This window comes from Microtus pennsylvanicus, chromosome 18, assembly GCF_037038515.1.
Source record: "Microtus pennsylvanicus isolate mMicPen1 chromosome 18, mMicPen1.hap1, whole genome shotgun sequence".
Classification (NCBI taxonomy): domain Eukaryota; kingdom Metazoa; phylum Chordata; class Mammalia; order Rodentia; family Cricetidae; genus Microtus; species Microtus pennsylvanicus.
The window spans coordinates 42,555,001-42,571,810 of NC_134596.1; positions in this window are offsets into that span (position 1 = coordinate 42,555,001).

A 16,810-nucleotide genomic window follows, 5' to 3' on the forward strand; every position below is an offset into this window, starting at 1 on the left:
TCATTACCATTGGTAAATAAAGAAAGTGCTGTGGGCCTATAGCAGAGCTATAGGGGAACAGAGCTAGGCAGGGAAAACTAAACTGAATGGTGGGAGAAAGAAGGCAGAGTCAGAGAGAAGCCATGGAGCCGCCAGAGGAGACAGATGTGAGACACTAGTCGGAACCTTGCTAGTAGGCCACAAGCCTCATGGTAAAATATAAAATAATAAAAATGGGTTAATACTAGATGTAAGAGCTAGCAATACACTTAAGTGATTGGTCAAGCAGAGATGTAAAAAATAAATAAATAAAAGGTTGAGTCAATAAAAGCCATGCCAATCAGACATGGTTACCACCTCCCTCCCACAACATTTAAGAAAACAGATGGCCTCACGGTTCCTACAACATTCTGTAGCCGGTTTCCACTTGGGACATCTCCCATCCCTTATTCCCTTGTCATTGTCATATGCACTGGTTCTGGGTGATCCCCCAGCACAGGCAACCTGAGGGTGCACACTCCCATTCCACTGACGGTGACTTAGGGTGTGTGGTGTTGACATTCCAGCTCCTTTGAGCTGATGTCAGTCCCCAGCACCGTCTCTAGCTCCTCTGTTCCCCTTCCTTGCTGTATCCCGCATGCGTCCAGGTGTTTGTCCGTGCTTGGAGGGACGTGTGAGGATTAAGAAAGGGCAGGTAGAGAAAACAGAGATACAAAAGAAAAGACTGAGACACAGGATAGAGTCAGGAGGGCATCTAGTAAGCCCTGAGATTTGCTCCAAGTTTATTTCTCATAGGCTTTATAGACCACAATCCAAAGAGGCTTCTTCACCAAAATACAAGGAACAACCAGAATAATCACCTTCTCAATACCCAAAGCATCAAGTAACCACACCCTAGCTCAAAAAGAGCCTGTTAGTAGTCACACCTTGAGTCAAACCTCCTGTCAGAACCTTGAAGGAACAAGAAGAATAGGCCTGAACTCTCTGACCTTTGGTCAAGGTAGAACTGAACCATGTCCGTGGGCTCCCACACTTCCCTCCCCTCCCCACCTCTCTGCTCCACAGTTACTGGTTTGTCTTGGAAAACGTCTCAGAACACATCACTTCACCTGATACCCCAGCTCAACCTCTGAGTCTGGGGATCCCAACAAAAGGCAGTTACCACATGCTAGATGTCCTGTTCTTCCAGCCGGCAGCCTCCAACAGACCCAGGTCCAGTGTGGCCATTGATTTTGACGGTAACTTGCTTGGATTAAGAAACACCAAGACTTCTGCCAAGGCTGACCTCCCAAGTTTGATCCCTGGGTCACATAGGATGGAAGCAGAGAACTGACTCCTAACGTGTTCTGACCTCTGCGCACATATTGGGTTACACGTGTGCGTGCTCACACACACTGCGCTAAATCAATCTTGAGGGAAAGCACAATGGATCTAGGGCATCCGTGAAGCACACCTTCGGGGCATGTCTGCGAGGGTGTGTCCAGGGAGGTTTAACTGTTTTATTTTGACTTTTTTTTTTTTAAATTTTCGAGACAGGGTTTCTCCTTAGCTTTTTTTGGTTCCTGTCCTGGAACTAGCTCTTGTAGACCAGGCTGGCCTCAAACTCACAGAGATCCACCTGCCTCTGCCTCCCGAGTTCTGGGATTAAAGGCGTGCACCACCACTGCCTGGCATTATTTTGACTTATTTTTATCAACATTACATAAGCTACATTCATCTGGAGGGCCACCTTAGTTGAGAAAATGCCTCATTCAGACTGACCTGTAGGCAAATCTATGGGCATTTTCTTGATTAATGATTGATGGGAGACAGCCCAGCCCACTGTAGGTGGTGCCTACACCTTGGGCATCACCTGGGTTGTATAAAAACTCAGGCTGAGCAAGCCATGGAGAGCAAGCCAGTAAGCAGCATGCCTCCACGGTCTCTGTTTCACTTCCTGTCTCTAGGTTCCTTCCCTACTTGAGGTTCTACCTTGGCTTCCCTAAGTAATGGACGGCGGCGATCTATCCTTGTAAGCCAATAAACCCTTTCTTTTCCAGGTTGCTTTCGGTCACGATTTAATCACAGCAATAGAAACACTGATTAAAACACAAGGTCACTCACTGAGCCTGGAGCTCACCAATTGGACAGATTGGCTGGCCAAGAAGGCTCAGGGAGCGGACTGTCTCTGTTGGGCTTCAGATGTTGCCAAACAGGCTTTCACGCTAGTCTGAGAGTAAGAACTCCTGTCCTATGCTTGCTCTGCAGACATTTTACCTATGGAGCCAACTTCCCAGTTCCTAAACTGGTGTTTTAAGCAAGCATCCCAGACAGACCCAAAGACTCCCTTAACAGCACAAGATCCGAAGCTCACGGAGAACGCTGCCCATGTTAGTCCACCGTTTGTTTCCTTCCTGTGGTGGCTGCTCCAGCCCCTCTCAGAGCGCTTCAAAACTTACTGGTAACGCCCCAAACCTCCATAACCAGACAGCGTAGAGGGACTCCCCCCAAACTCACATCTGACCCTCTTACTCCGGCCGGGGTCCATGGTTGCGCATCCACCTCCCTCATCTGGTCGCCAAGCGTTGACTAACATTCCTTTCCCACTGCCTCGCTGCCCTACCCAGTGCCCTCCTGAGCCCCACCTCATCCTCTCCCCTAAGAGTCTTCTGCACTTTTACCAGAGCCAGCCCACCTGTCAACCCTATCTCCCTATATCACACGCTACACTTATGGCTGGCTGTAGTGACTGCTGTGAATAACACGGAAAACTGAGGCTCGGTTCTTGGATCAAGTGCTCTAGAGGTCAAGACTCGAACTCTAAACGGCTCCATTGCCCGCGGCTACCTGCAAAGTGCGCGGAGCCCGGGACCGGGGGCGGGGGTTGGGGCGCAGGCACGGAAGAACGCGGGCTTTGATTCGCGACTCCGGCGTGGACCCAGACGCTAATTAAAATCGCCTGGGCCGCGGGGGCGGCGGGGCGGGCACAAAGCCGGCTTTGACCCGGCGGCACAGGCCGGGCTTGTGGGACGTGTTTGTTTTTTGCTCGTAAAGCGCAGCGGCCCAGCGGAGTCTGGCGAGGGCCCCTGAGGCCATGGCTGTCCTCCCTGCCTGCTCCCGGCAAGCCAGGCCCTGAGCGGGAGCTTGTGCACTCCCGGCCTCAGTTTCCCCCTCCATTGCTGGGTAACGATAACATGGCAGTGTTAACCGTGAAGCCTACAGGGTTCCAGGCCCCAAAGTCCAGAGATAGTGAAGGCCTCGTCAAAGGTCACACGGTCCTAAATGAAAGAGCCAGGGCTGGAACCCAGACTCCCAAAACCACAGGAAGCCACCTCTCAGAAGAGGCAGAGCTAGGAAGGGCCAGCTGGCAATAGGAAGGTGGGTTTCGACAAGGAGGCGATTCCTGCTCACCCGTCCCACCCCCACCCCCGTCAAGTTGCCCATCCAAGTGTTCCAGCAGGGGACCAAACAGAATTCCCTGGAGCCTTCGGGCTTCTACCAGCCCACTCTTTAGGGTTCAGGTCTGTACACCTTCAGAGTTCAGGTTTGTGTGGATGGGTGGGAACTAGGAAAAGATGGGAACTTCCGTGGTTGTAAGGTTGCCCTGGCTGCAGTGGTCACAGAAGTATGGAGTCTGAGGTCCTCTCTTATCCCCAGTCTTCCAGCGTGCCCTGTGGGTCTCTACCAACCACTTTTCACCCGGCTTCTACTCGCTGGTCAGAGCAATTATGACTTCCCAGCCCCCACCACCTCCCCTAGGGTACTGACATGCTCAGTGTCTTTGTCCTTCATATCAGACAAGAAGGCCCTGGGGTACGATTGGCTCCCCAGCATGGTCAGTTCCCTCTTCATACACTGGCCCAGGTAAAATCAGCTGAGTTGAGTTTTCTCTGCTGTGGGCCAGGGCTCAGTCTAGGCTACCAGTGTCTCAGTCAAGGCCCGGCAGGGGCCTTGGAATAGCACGGGTGTCTTGGGAGAACGACGGCGGAAGACCCCGACTCATTGGGGAACCAAGAACAAAACGCCTGACAATTCCCATCCAGCGAGATGAGCAACAAGAGAGGTGTCCCATGCGAGGTCCCTGCCGCCTCTCAGACTGGTCCTCTAACAACTTAAGCGCTAAGCCTTTGCACTTTCCTTCCTCCGTCCCACCCCCACTGGCCCAATGTCTGCCACGGAAGCCTGGGGAAGGCTCTGATCCGAGCCACCTGTGAGGAGGAGGACAAGAAGAGGAGAGGGAGGCAGCCGGGGGATGGACTTCTCAAGGCTCTCTCCCTCCCTAAGCCCTGGGAGCCAGAACTTGGACAGAGACACTATTAACACAAAATTTGCAAACATGGCTTCTAAAAATAGCTCAGGCTGGCAAGGCCCACCTGGCACAGACTGCACCTTTGCGGCTGCTGGCCTGCTCCCCGCAGCACGCTGGCCACCAGTCTGTCAGCAAACATGTCACTCTGCCCTCCCCGACCCATGGCTAAGGGGCCACTGCAGCTCTGGAGGTGGATCCCGGGTAAAGGCGCTCATAAAATGAGACTTGTTCCTAGCTACTGAGAATGAGGGGGAGCATTTGCAGGCCAAGGGGGTGGATGGCTCGTCTATACGAGAGTGGGAGGAGACACTGTCACTGTCTACAAGGAACGCTGGAGATGGATGGGGGTATCTGCAAAGGTTCAAAACAGCATTTAGACTCTACAAATAAACCTGGTCCAATCTGAGTAGAAAAAAAAAAACAACACCCAGGAGCTAAAGTATGACGAGGGTTGAGCTGGGAGGCTGACTCCATTATCTTTATGGGCCCAGGCATGGATGAACACATGGTTCCTCTCGCCGGACTCCCAACCTCAGAGTCATAAAGGAACCAGAGAGCTTGCCCAACTCTTTAACTGAAGAAGTTAAAAAAAAAAAAGTGCCAGGAATGACATAGAACCCAGGTCTGCTGGCCCAATGCAATTTCAAACAGGCACATGGAATGACCGTCATTAATAACGTGTCTCAAAGTGCGCCTTCTCCATATCTGTTTCCTGAGGACCTACTGTGTGCCAGCCGTTGGGCTCAAGGAGGTGAACTAGGCAGGCAGGCTTTCCAGTAAGTTCCATTGACACCCAGGACAAGAATGACTCAGACTAGTGCCTGCCTTAGGGGCCCCAGGGCTTTTAAATAACCAGGCCCAGTGCTGGGTTTCCCAGTATGGTGCTTAGCCTTCACCGTCAACTTGTCTGGATGTAGGATCACTAAAGAAATAGATCTCTGAGTCTGTGAAGGCATTTCCAGGAAGGTTTAGGTGGGAAGACCCACCCTGAATGTGGGTGACATCACCCCCATGGGCTAGCGTCCTTGACTGTACAGAAAGGAGAAAATGTGCTGAGCTCTGGCTACAGACACAGCCACCTCACTAAACTGACCCCGAGATCTCTCCGCATGATGGACTGTTCCCTCAGCCTGTGATCTAAATTAATCCCCTTCTTTTTAAACTGCTGCTGTCAGTCATCACGTCAAAGAGATAAGAAAACCAAGGCCTGCAGTGGTGGTGCACGCCTCTAATCCCAGTGCTCAGGAGGCAGAAGCAGGCAGGCATCTGTGAGTTTGAAGCCTGCCTGTTCTACAGAGTAAGTTCCAGGACAGCCAGAGCTACCCAGAGAAACCCTGCCTCAAAAAACCAAAAAGAGAAAGAAAAGAAAAGCAACAGATATACCCAGGTTACAGCGGAAGGCACCAAGGAAGGGAAGCTAATATCTTGTTCAAGGTCACCCTGCACATAATCTGTAGGCCTCTGTCTCCCTCCTTGTTGGTGGAAACTAGTCACTTGTTTCTGGGAGCCTCCTCTCCGGGGTGCTCCCATGGATTAGAGCAATGAGGTACCTGGAGTCCCTGTGGTCAGAAAGGTCAGGCCCTGGTGCAGTCCACACTCTGCGAAGGGCTTGTTGGCATTCCCGTGCAGACAGATCCTTTGTTCTCCTGTGGCAGCTCACCTTTAGATAGCACCACTCCAACAATCCCGGGCAATTCAGCTAATCAGACACGCCCTCCCCTAGCCTGAGGTTAAAGCCAGGCTGTAAACTTCTCTGCCTGTTAAAAACCCGTGACCTCCCTCAAGGGTCTCCAGCTGTGCTGAATCTTTCTCAACAACTCTGGGTCTTTAACCACTGTCTCTGATAAAGGCCAGGATGGTAACTTGGGTGCTACTCACTCTCCTTTCACATAAAGTTGCGTTCACTTCAGAGTGTTCGTTCCAGGTGGTTACTGCATGTCTGCTGACCACTCTCTGTGCTCACAGGACATATGCATACCTCCTATGTGCTGCCTACAATTTGCCAGAACTCCATAAAACAGTCCTTGCCTTGAGTCCACCCCTCTGTCGCATGTTATGGGCAACCAGTGCTCCAACAGAATACCCTTGGGGGAACTAGCTGTCCCACTGACTCCTCTGCTTCCCCGACTGCTTCCATGTCTCCATGGTATCTGTGTGGCTTTCTGCTCCTGAACTTGAACTATACACGCTCACCACTGAACTTCCCTGAAACCTTTTGAGCTGAAAGAAAGGAGTCCCAACTGTAATGGTCTGTCCTGTCCCTTTAAGAGACAAGCCACGCCCACTCCCTCCCCAGTCCACCTAGGCAAGCTGATCTGCTTCAAGCTTGAGTCTCCTCTTCCTCCTTCTCCTCCTCCTCCTCCTCCTCCTCCTCTTCTTCTTCCTCTTCCTCTTCCTCCTCCTCCTCCTCCTCCTCCTCCTCCTCCTCCTCCTCCTCCTTCTTCTTCTTCTTCTTCTTCTCTCTCTCTCTCTTTCTCTCTCTCTCTCTCTCTCTCTCTCGGGCAGCTTCTGTCTCTCCCTTCTCCCCCCACTTCTCCCCTTCCCCCCTCTCTCTGCTCTTTCCCCTTCGCCCCTTCCCTTCCATAACCCACTAATAAACATCCAACTTTACTCTGCATGGTGTGCCTGTCCATCTCGGTCTCTCACCCGCCACGCAGCTTCCTGCCTGGGACCCGGTTGCCTTTGTGGCCTGCCATGGTCTCGGGACCTACTGCCTGCTACCTGCTGCCATCTGGGGACCTGTGGAGTGGTCTCATGGCCCACTGCCCACTGCCGCCATTCGGGGACCTGCAGCGTTTTACTTAAACCATTACACCAACCACTGTGAATGTCAGGGTACCCTAGATAAATCACGTACTCTCTCCCAAACTCAACTCTCCCATCTAGAAACTGGGGAAACCAATCCCCATGTCTCCATGTCTTCCCATGGGACACGTAATTGGCAAGGGGCAGGGGTTGGGAGAATAATATGAGGTCACAAATTGGACAGTGCACAGAGACTGGGCATCCAGTTACAAGTGACTCATCTCAGATGAGCTCACCCATGTAGAAACACCAAATGGCAACTCTTGCCCTAGCTCAGACTTAGAAGAGAATCCAGTTGCTCAGCCTCTAGACACAGAAAAGCCCCTCTTGCGTAGCCAACACCATTTAGGGTAGGCGAGGAGACAAGACAGACCCTAAGACAAGCCTTCATGAGTTCAGCCTGTCTTGGCAGGAGGACACTCACATAGCCACCACCACTTTCTGGGTCACCTTCACCATGCCATTCCTGTTCAGAGTGCTTGTGTTATGTGACTTTTCCTGGGGAGACATGAACAAATGTCTCCTCGCCCCAGATAGAGCACCAAAGAGACCAAAGAAATGATCACAATCAAGGCTGGCCTTGGTGCACCAGTGAGTTTATGAGGTGACCCAAAGGGAGCTGCAGACAGCTCTGCTCCCCCGTAGTGACTGGCCACTGCTTGTATAACCTTAAGGAAAGGCCTTGCGACTCTAATGAGTTTTGAGCTGGGTCTGTATCTGGTAAGTTCCTGTACTTCAGGGGTCTTAACAGAATGTTCAATTTTGAGTAAATAACCTGATAGCATTTGCTTCACAGGACAGTCCCATCTGTCTTATTGGGGGGCTGTCCTTAGTCCTCCCAGTACAGGGGAACAGAATGGGCCTCAAGAAAGCCCCAGGGGGCTGACCCAACAGCACATTCAGTGGCAGAGAACTAGAATGGTCTGGGTTCAAGCCTGATCCTTGCTGAAGGTGTTGCTGCTGCAGACACCAAGGGGTGCAGCTGTTTCTGCTGCCTCTCTCAAAAGCCAGCCCCTGATTTTCCCATGCTAGGCGTTGAGCAGAGCCCAGCACTGAGCAGAGCCTCAGAGGATATGTGCTGTAGCTACAGCGGCCTCAACGTCCAGTCCCGTGCTCCTGACCCTGGCACCCTGGCACCTCTAACTGCAGCTCAGCTCTGTGTATGCGCAAGGTATCCTCCCAGAATGTGAACTCTTCACTGGATGGGTTAGAGTGTGACCCATCTCCACCTCTGACCTTCTGTGAAGTTAAGTTCCTGTCCTTCCTAGTCCTGGAGAAGGCATTATAGCAAGGTAGGGAGGATAGCCAGGTGCCCCAGAAACCAAGAAAAAGAGACCTCTGAACACAGGAAGACATTCCAGCATCTCCGCCCCGCCCCCATCCACCCTAGACGTTGGGTGAGGTCTGACCCTGGCAGATGTTCTCTGGATGCTAATGATGCCCAGAACTCCGGGACAGTAGGCAGGAGGGATGCCTCGGCCCTGGCTTTGTTCTGCTGAAAGAAGGGGGTGGTGAGGGCTAACCAGGGTCTCAGTGGATATCCGTTCTTGAGACTAACTGTGAGCTTACAGAGAGCGGAAATGGAGGCATTTCAGCCATCAGGGGAGAAGTGGGAGAGCACTGGAAGGCAGGGAGGCTGGGATGAGAGGAAAGAAAACAGTCAGGAAATACAGGGGGCAGAGAGTGCAGGGGTCAGGTGGGTAGGAAGGGGTGGGCAGAGGGACTGTGCCAAGCCAGGTCACAGATGCACACCTAGGGCAGGAACCACTGAGGACAGTGTGGGCCACTGAAAAACTCATGTGTGGAGGACAAACTCTTTTCTTTCTTTATCTTTTAAATATATATTTTATTTTATTTTATGTGTATGATCGTTCTGCCTCACAGAGTCATCTAATATAAAGGCTATTTTATGCTAAAGTGTTGACTATTTCTGTACAGTCAGAGATAGGCATTTTAAACACACAATGGACGGAAACAGAAGACACAATATCTAAACACGCTGGCAATGCTGTGGAGGCTCCAGTAGGGCATGAGCAGTTTTCCCTCCTGAGAGCATGGTTGACTGGGGACAGCCGCTCACTGCTGCCAGAACTAAGAGAGAGTATTATGTGGCACCCTACAAGGCCGGGGAAAGACTGGGACTCAAAACTGTACATACAGCTTCTACTCACTGTGAATGACTTTCCCACCAACCCCATCTATTCACATGCAACATCCTGGGTTATAGCTGGGGAATAAACAGGTGTTCATCATATTATCCTCTTACGTTGGCACGTGTTGAAACATTTTATTTTACAAAGCACCTGTAAAGGGGCTGGGTAAAGGGCATGAGAACCTGAGTTCAGTCTCTGACACCCACATAAAAAGCCAGGCATGAGGGTGCACATTTGTCATCCCAGCTAGGTGGACGGTCCCTGAGAAATGACACCCAAGGTTAGCTGAGGCCAGCCTCTGGCCTACACACTTGTGAACACACCACAGACATTCAGACACACAGACACACACACTCTATGTATGTTCATTTTCATCTTTGAGATCTTCTAAATGTTCTGCGTTGAACAGGTATAGAAAAACATAACCAGACTTCTCAGAGTAAATAAACTCTGGTGTGACCATAATTTGAGTTTTCACTGGAAACCAGCCACAGCTGGTTGAGCAGCTGCATTCTCAGCCTGCCTTAGACTCCTAGGCTGGATGGACCCTGCCCACTTGCCTCATCCCCAGCTAACCCTCCAGCCCCCACCTCTCTGGAGTGCATCCTCCCGTTATCTTTGTCCCCAAGCCCAGCCACGCTCTACGGCTCTACGGACAGAGGAGGACAATAGCTTCCTTCCCACTGGGAAGCATCTGCTTAAAAACGGATGTGCTGCCGTCTGACTGGACGCCCTGGTCTCATGAATCCATTGTCCTATCTGTAAGACAGTGAAATAAAAATGAAAATGATAGAAGAGCTCAGCATCAACAGTGCCCGGGAAATAGTGAGTGGTTTTCGGAAGACCACTTGTAGGAGTCAGACTTTCCTTCCACCACGTGAGATCTGGAGACTGAACTCAAGTCAGTTGGCAGCAAGTCCCTCTGTACTACGGAGCCATCTCCTCAGCTCAAATGTGTTGTTTTCAGCCACTTAAATTTGTGGTGATTTGTTCTAGCAGCAATTAGAAACTAATTCTGGCTGGGTGTGGTGGTGCACACTTTTAATCCCAGCACTCAGGAGGCAGAGGCAGGCGGATCTCTGTGAGTCTGAGGCCAGCTTGGTCTACAAACCAAGTTCCAGGTCAGCTAGGACTGTCACACAGAGAAACCCTGTCTTGAAAAACCAGAAGAGAGAGGGGTGAGGGAGGGAGGGAGGGAGGGAGGGAGGGAGGGAGGGAGGAAGAGAGGGAGGGAAGGAAGGAAGGAAGGAAGAACGGACACACTATGGCTGCATTCAGAGGCGTCCTCTGATTGGATGCTCTGTAACTGTGGCCCTTGTGAAAGAGTCAGACAACAGAAGGATGAATTCTAGTTTCTGTCCTGATTTTGACATGGATTTTGAGCAGGTCTGGAACCTTCTCTTGGACCTCAGTTTTCCTATGAAGTATCAATTTCATGACTTTGTATGAGCCTCACGTAGTGCATGCATGTGTGTTGGGAGACTCCAACTCTCAGTGCATGCTTGCTAACTCATTCTGTGTTGAGTTCTGTACTGGGAGGGAGGTCATAGATGAGTCAGTTCTAGTCCCAACCCATCCCTGCTCTTGAGAAGCTTCCATTCTGGATGGGGAGCCAGAAAGACATGTAAGCAGTACTTCACATAGAGAGTAGAGAGATATAGTGGGCCCATTTACTGGGAATGCAGTTAGGGAAGGCTTGTTGGGCATGGTGACACCAGAGCTGGGCATTGATGGATGAGTAGCAGTTAGGTAGACAAGGCAGACAAGGAAAGGAGAATAAGACAGTTCAAGCCAAGCCAAGAAAACACCAGAAGTCACTCCCCAAAGATGAATAAGAGCAGAAGTACAGGCAGCTGGGTGGCGGCGATTGGTGAGTGTGGGATGATTGGCGGAAGCATGACGTGGGCATCAGTGTTCGGTGTGAGCCGGTGTGTCCTCCAGACTAGGGCTGGGTCAGGAGACAGTCTGTAACAGAAGTGAGCCCTTTCTGGTGTCTCATCGTGTTCCCCCAGACATGTGCAAAAGGCCTGGCAAGCTGCCTTGGTCTCCTGTTGGAGGGAGATGAAGCCATGCCAAATGAGAGCTACTGAGTAGAGGCCGGCGTGACCTCAGGAGCTGGCTTTCATCATTGTGGGGTCATGTTCTTGGACTTAGCACCAGAGGAGAGGGTGGGAAAGCAGACTGGGTGGCAGGAGGTGCCAGGAGGGAGAAGGAAGCAGCTGGTACCAGCAGGGAGTTAGACTGCAACTTCAATGCCACCTGTCACACTGTGGGACCTCGCACCAGGTGTTTGCCCTTGCAAACACCTGTCTGTCTGGACAGCGTAGGCCTTGGGGCTGTCCCTATGGGAGACAGGAATCGTGAGGCTTTTTGTTCATTTTGACAGATATGGTTCATTGTAGGTGACAGGGACCCCTTGGCGTGGCTGCCAGAGTTGAATGTGGAGTTTTAGCAATCAAGTGCCTTCAAGTACCTGCTTGTCTTTGTTAGATGGTCACACCCTGGGACCCATGTGAGGTGAACTGCCCTGCAATCTGGGGTGATCTGCAGCTACCTCTAAACTTTGGGCATCTCAGCACCTGCCTACAATACCCCCTATCTGTCAGTGGCCTCCTCAGCTGGTTCTTACATAGCAACTCACAGGAACAATACCTTGATAGACCTTCTAGAACATACCACTGCAGATTGGAGACTTACACACAGAAATGTTTTTCTTCACATTTTCTAAAAGCCAAATATCTTACATCCAGGGGTGGGCAGGGATGGTCTCTCCTGGGGCCTCTTTCCTCCACTTATACATGGTCACCATCTCCCTGGCCATCTCCACGACCCAATCTCCTCATGAGGTCACCAGTCGGGTTGGGTCGGGGCCTGAATAGTCACTTTTCTGTTGCTGTGAGAAAAGGAATTTAAGAAAAAAAGGTTTATTATGGCTTATAGTTCCAGAGGGGTGGAGTCCATCACCATGGGGAAGGCATGGTATGGGGGCAGGAGCAGGAAGCTGGTTGAATGTTTTCATCCACGTAAAGGAAGCAGAAAAAGAAAACAGGAAGTGGGGTGAGGCTATAAACCCTCAAAGCCCACTTGGAGCCCAGTGAAGCACTTCCTGCAGCAAGTTCCCATAACCTCCCCAATCAGCACCACCAACAGGAGACCGAGGGTTCAAACGCCTGACCCGTGGGGGACATTGCTCATGTGAACCATCACAGGGCCATTGCAATGGCCTCATTTGTCTTAATTACCCCTTTTAAAAATGTGTGTGTTGAGTGGTGGTGTGAGCCGTTAATCCCAGCCCTCAGGTGGCAAAGATTTCTGTGAGTTTAAAACCAGCCTGGTTTGAAATAGCAAGTTTCAGGCCAGCCAGGCGGTACATAGGAGACTCTCAGAGAAAAAAGTATGTATGTGAGCATGGTGTAAGCACACGCGTGGACACTGGTGTATGCACACGCGTGGACACTGGTGTATGCACACGTGTGAGCATGGTGTATGCACACGCGTGGACACTGGTGTAAGCACACGCGTGGACACTGGTGTATGCACACGCGTGGACACTGGTGTAAGCACACGCGTGGACACTGGTGTAAGCACACGCGTGGACACTGGTGTATGCATACGTGTGGACACTGGTGTAAGCACACTCGTGGACACTGGTGTAAGCACACGCGTGGACACTGGTGTATGCACACGCGTGGACACTGGTGTAAGCACACGCGTGGACACTGGTGTAAGCACATGTGTGAGCATGGTGTATGCACACGCGTGGACACTGGTGTATGCAAACGCGTGGACACTGGTGTATGCACACGCGTGGACACTGGTGTAAGCACACTCGTGGACACTGGTGTAAGCACACGCGTGGACACTGGTGTAAGCACACTCGTGGACACTGGTGTAAGCACACGCGTGGACACTGGTGTATGCACACGTGTGAGCATGGTGTATGCACACGCGTGGACACTGGTGTATGCACACACGTGGACACTGGTGTAAGCACACGCGTGGACACTGGTGTATGCACACGCGTGGACACTGGTGTAAGCACACGCGTGGACACTGGTGTATGCACACGTATGAGCATGGTGTAAGCACACGCGTGGACACTGGTGTAAGCACACGCGTGGACACTGGTGTATGCACACGCGTGGACACTGGTGTATGCACACGCGTGGACACTGGTGTAAGCACACGCGTGGACACTGGTGTAAGCACACGCGTGGACACTGGTGTATGCACACGCGTGGACACTGGTGTATGCACACGCGTGGACACTGGTGTAAGCACACGCGTGGACACTGGTGTAAGCACACGCGTGGACACTGGTGTATGCACACGTGTGAGCATGGTGTATGCACATGCGTGGACACTGGTGTAAGCACACGCGTGGACACTGGTGTATGCACACGCGTGGACACTGGTGTAAGCACACGCGTGGACACTGGTGTATGCACACGCGTGGACACTGGTGTATGCACACGCGTGGGCACTGGTGTATGCACACGCGTGGACACTGGTGTATGCACACGTGTGAGCATGGTGTATGCACACGTGTGAGCATGGTGTATGCACATGCGTGGACACTGGTGTATGCACACGCGTGGACACTGGTGTATGCACACGCGTGGACACTGGTGTAAGCACACGCGTGGACACTGGTGTAAGCACACGCGTGGACACTGGTGTAAGCACACGAGTGGACACTGGTGTATGCACACGCATGGGCACTAGTGTATGCACACGTGTGGACACTGGTGTATGCACACGTGTGAGCATGGTGTATGCACACGCGTGGACACTGGTGTAAGCACACGCGTGGACACTGGTGTAAGCACACTCGTGGACACTGGTGTATGCACACGAGTGGACACTGGTGTAAGCACACTCGTGGACACTGGTGTATGCACACGCGTGGGCACTGGTGTATGCACACGCGTGAGCACTGGCTCGAGTTAGTGCCAGAGGAGAACGTTCCATATCCTGCTCTATCACCCTCTGCCTTCTTCCTTTGAGAAAGGACCTGCCAGTCACCTGAACTAGGCTGCCATCAGCAAACTCCAGTGATCCTCCCGTCTCCAACACCCACAGTGCTGGGCTTACAGACATTGATGTGGCCAAGCCCAGCTTTTCATGTTGATGCTGGGTCTGAAGTCAAGAACACATGCTTGCTCAGACACCCGCTGAAGCATCCCTCCAGCCCTGTAAGTCCCATTTCCTCGGCAGAGGGGTGGGAAACCCATCCAGAGAGTGTCCACTGAGCTGAGAGGTAAAAGTGGTGGAACAGGAACAGTGCTGGCTCTGGTGGCTGAAACTATGAGCTGTGCAGGACTCAGGGCTCAGGTGAGGCTTGGGGTGAGGCAGTCCCATGAAATGTCTCCTTATCTTTTGGGAGAACTTTTTAAATTAGAAACAAAAACAAAAAACCCCCAGCAATTTGAACTCAAGAACATCTCTGGGCTGTGTGAACCAGGGCCATCTAGACCCCTGATATCTTCTATGCTACCCTGTGTCACAGTGCTGGGCACACTGCTGGTGAATGTCCCTCCTGACATCTCTCTTTACCTGAAGATGAGGCTGAAACGATTAGTCTCTGTGTGGGGGCCCCAGAAAGGCCTCACAAGGTTGTTCTGGGCAAGGAATGTGCCTCAGGACACAGTGGGAAGAGAGACCTGATTCCCACAAAAGCTGTTGTCTGACTCCTACGAGTGTGCTGTGGTGTGCATGCCCCCTACAAATACTAATCTATTAATTGTTAATTAATTAAGGGCCAGCAGGAATGCTCAGGTAAGGGTGTCTGTTGGCAAGCCTGGCTAACTTAAGTTCAATTCCGTGGGTGGAAGGAAAGAACTGACTCCAGCCATTTGGTCTCTGATTTCTCCTGTGCACTCACTTGCACACGTGTGTGCACCCCCCATAAATAAATATAAAAATATTAAACAAAACATGCACCTCTGGGCTGCTCTTGTCAGTGTGTGGAGTGTGTACATTACTCCAGACTAGCTGGCCCTTGAGAGTCAGGCAGAGTCTCCCTTCTCCGCCTCTCCTCACGCTGTAGGATGGGTGCTGCTGCCCTGGGCTCTAGGAGTCCAGGCTTGCCCGACAATGCAGCTACAGGCTGAGCTATCTCCCCTGCCCCCATCCCTGAAGCTGGCCAGTGAGAGCAGAGTTGGGGAGCTGGCAGGCCTGGCCAGGAAACTCTAATAAGAGGGAGCAGCCCCAAGCGGAGAGGCCAGAAATCACCAGAACAGAGGAGAGAGGGCAGAGGCCTGGCTTCTGCTCCCAGCCCCATCATGAGCCTCTTGTTCCTCGACCTGGAAATAAAAGGCATGGACCAGATGTTTGCTAGGGTCCTCTCTGCCCTGGCTGGGAAGATTTGGGAGTGTGGCCATCTTATAGCTGTGTTTCAAGAACTGTGCCCAGGTTACACACAGATTTCAGGGGCTCACAGCCAGCAGGGATTTGTGGAGACATGTTTGTGGGCCTGGACCATGGCCCACAGTTCTGGCAGGCCCAATGAGACCCTCAGCACTAATGAGACTAAACACCTGGGGAGCCATTTAGAAACCTAGCCTGGCCTATTTTGGGGTAAAGCCATGTCGCTCTCTGCCTAACACCGAGTTGATACTCATGAACATGCTCTGGGGAACAGGCATTACCCTTCATGGGCCATCTGGGACTAGGTATGGCCTGCGGTCTCTCTCTCCAGCCATTTGGACTTCTGTTGGCCTTGTCCTTCCCTGATGGGAGAAGAAAGGTGGAGAGAGGGACACCATGGATCCGCCGCCGGAGATAGATGTGCTGAAACTTTGCTGGTAGGCCATGACCTCGTGGTGATACACAGATTAATAGAAATGGGTTAAATTAAGATGTAAGAGTTAGCCAATAAGAAGCTAGAGCTAATGGGCCAAGCAGTAATTTAATTAATACAGTTTCTGTGTGGATATTTTGGTTCTGGGCAGCTGGGACGAACAAGCTGTTCCTTGCAACACTTCCCAGGTCCTGCCTGCCCAGACGAGGCCAGCTGCCCTGGGCCAGCTCCTGCAGCCATTCCCTGGGCTGTGACTTCAATAGGTAAACTCAGGCCTCCTGGGTGAGCTCGTTGACCCCTCTCCGTTATTTGCTTTTCAGAGTTGGAAAAGCTACACTGTCCATCTATGCATCTGGCAGTACTTGCTGCTGATGCTCGGTTCTCTCTCTCTCTCTCTCTCTCTCTCTCTCTCTCTCTCTAAGAAACAGTAACACCTATGCTTACAGAACACCCTGTTTCACAGCCTCCTGTATGTCCGTCCCTGTATCCCTCACACAGGATAAGCCTTTACTGTTCCCAGCACTTTCTCACGTATTGTTGGTATAACAACTTTGGGAGGTACGGGGCTGATGATGTCATCTCTGATGGCAGATGAGAAAACCGTGACACAGACATTAAGTTTGGCTGTCCAAGGCTGAACAGCAGCACACAGCGAATACTGTGTTTCTGAATCTGTCCCCTGCACACACCTCTACTGTGACTTGAATGCCTAAGACAAGGACTGGAGGAATCTGGTGTGGTGGCACTTGACGTGAAATCCTAGCACGTGGGGAGGTAGAGGTG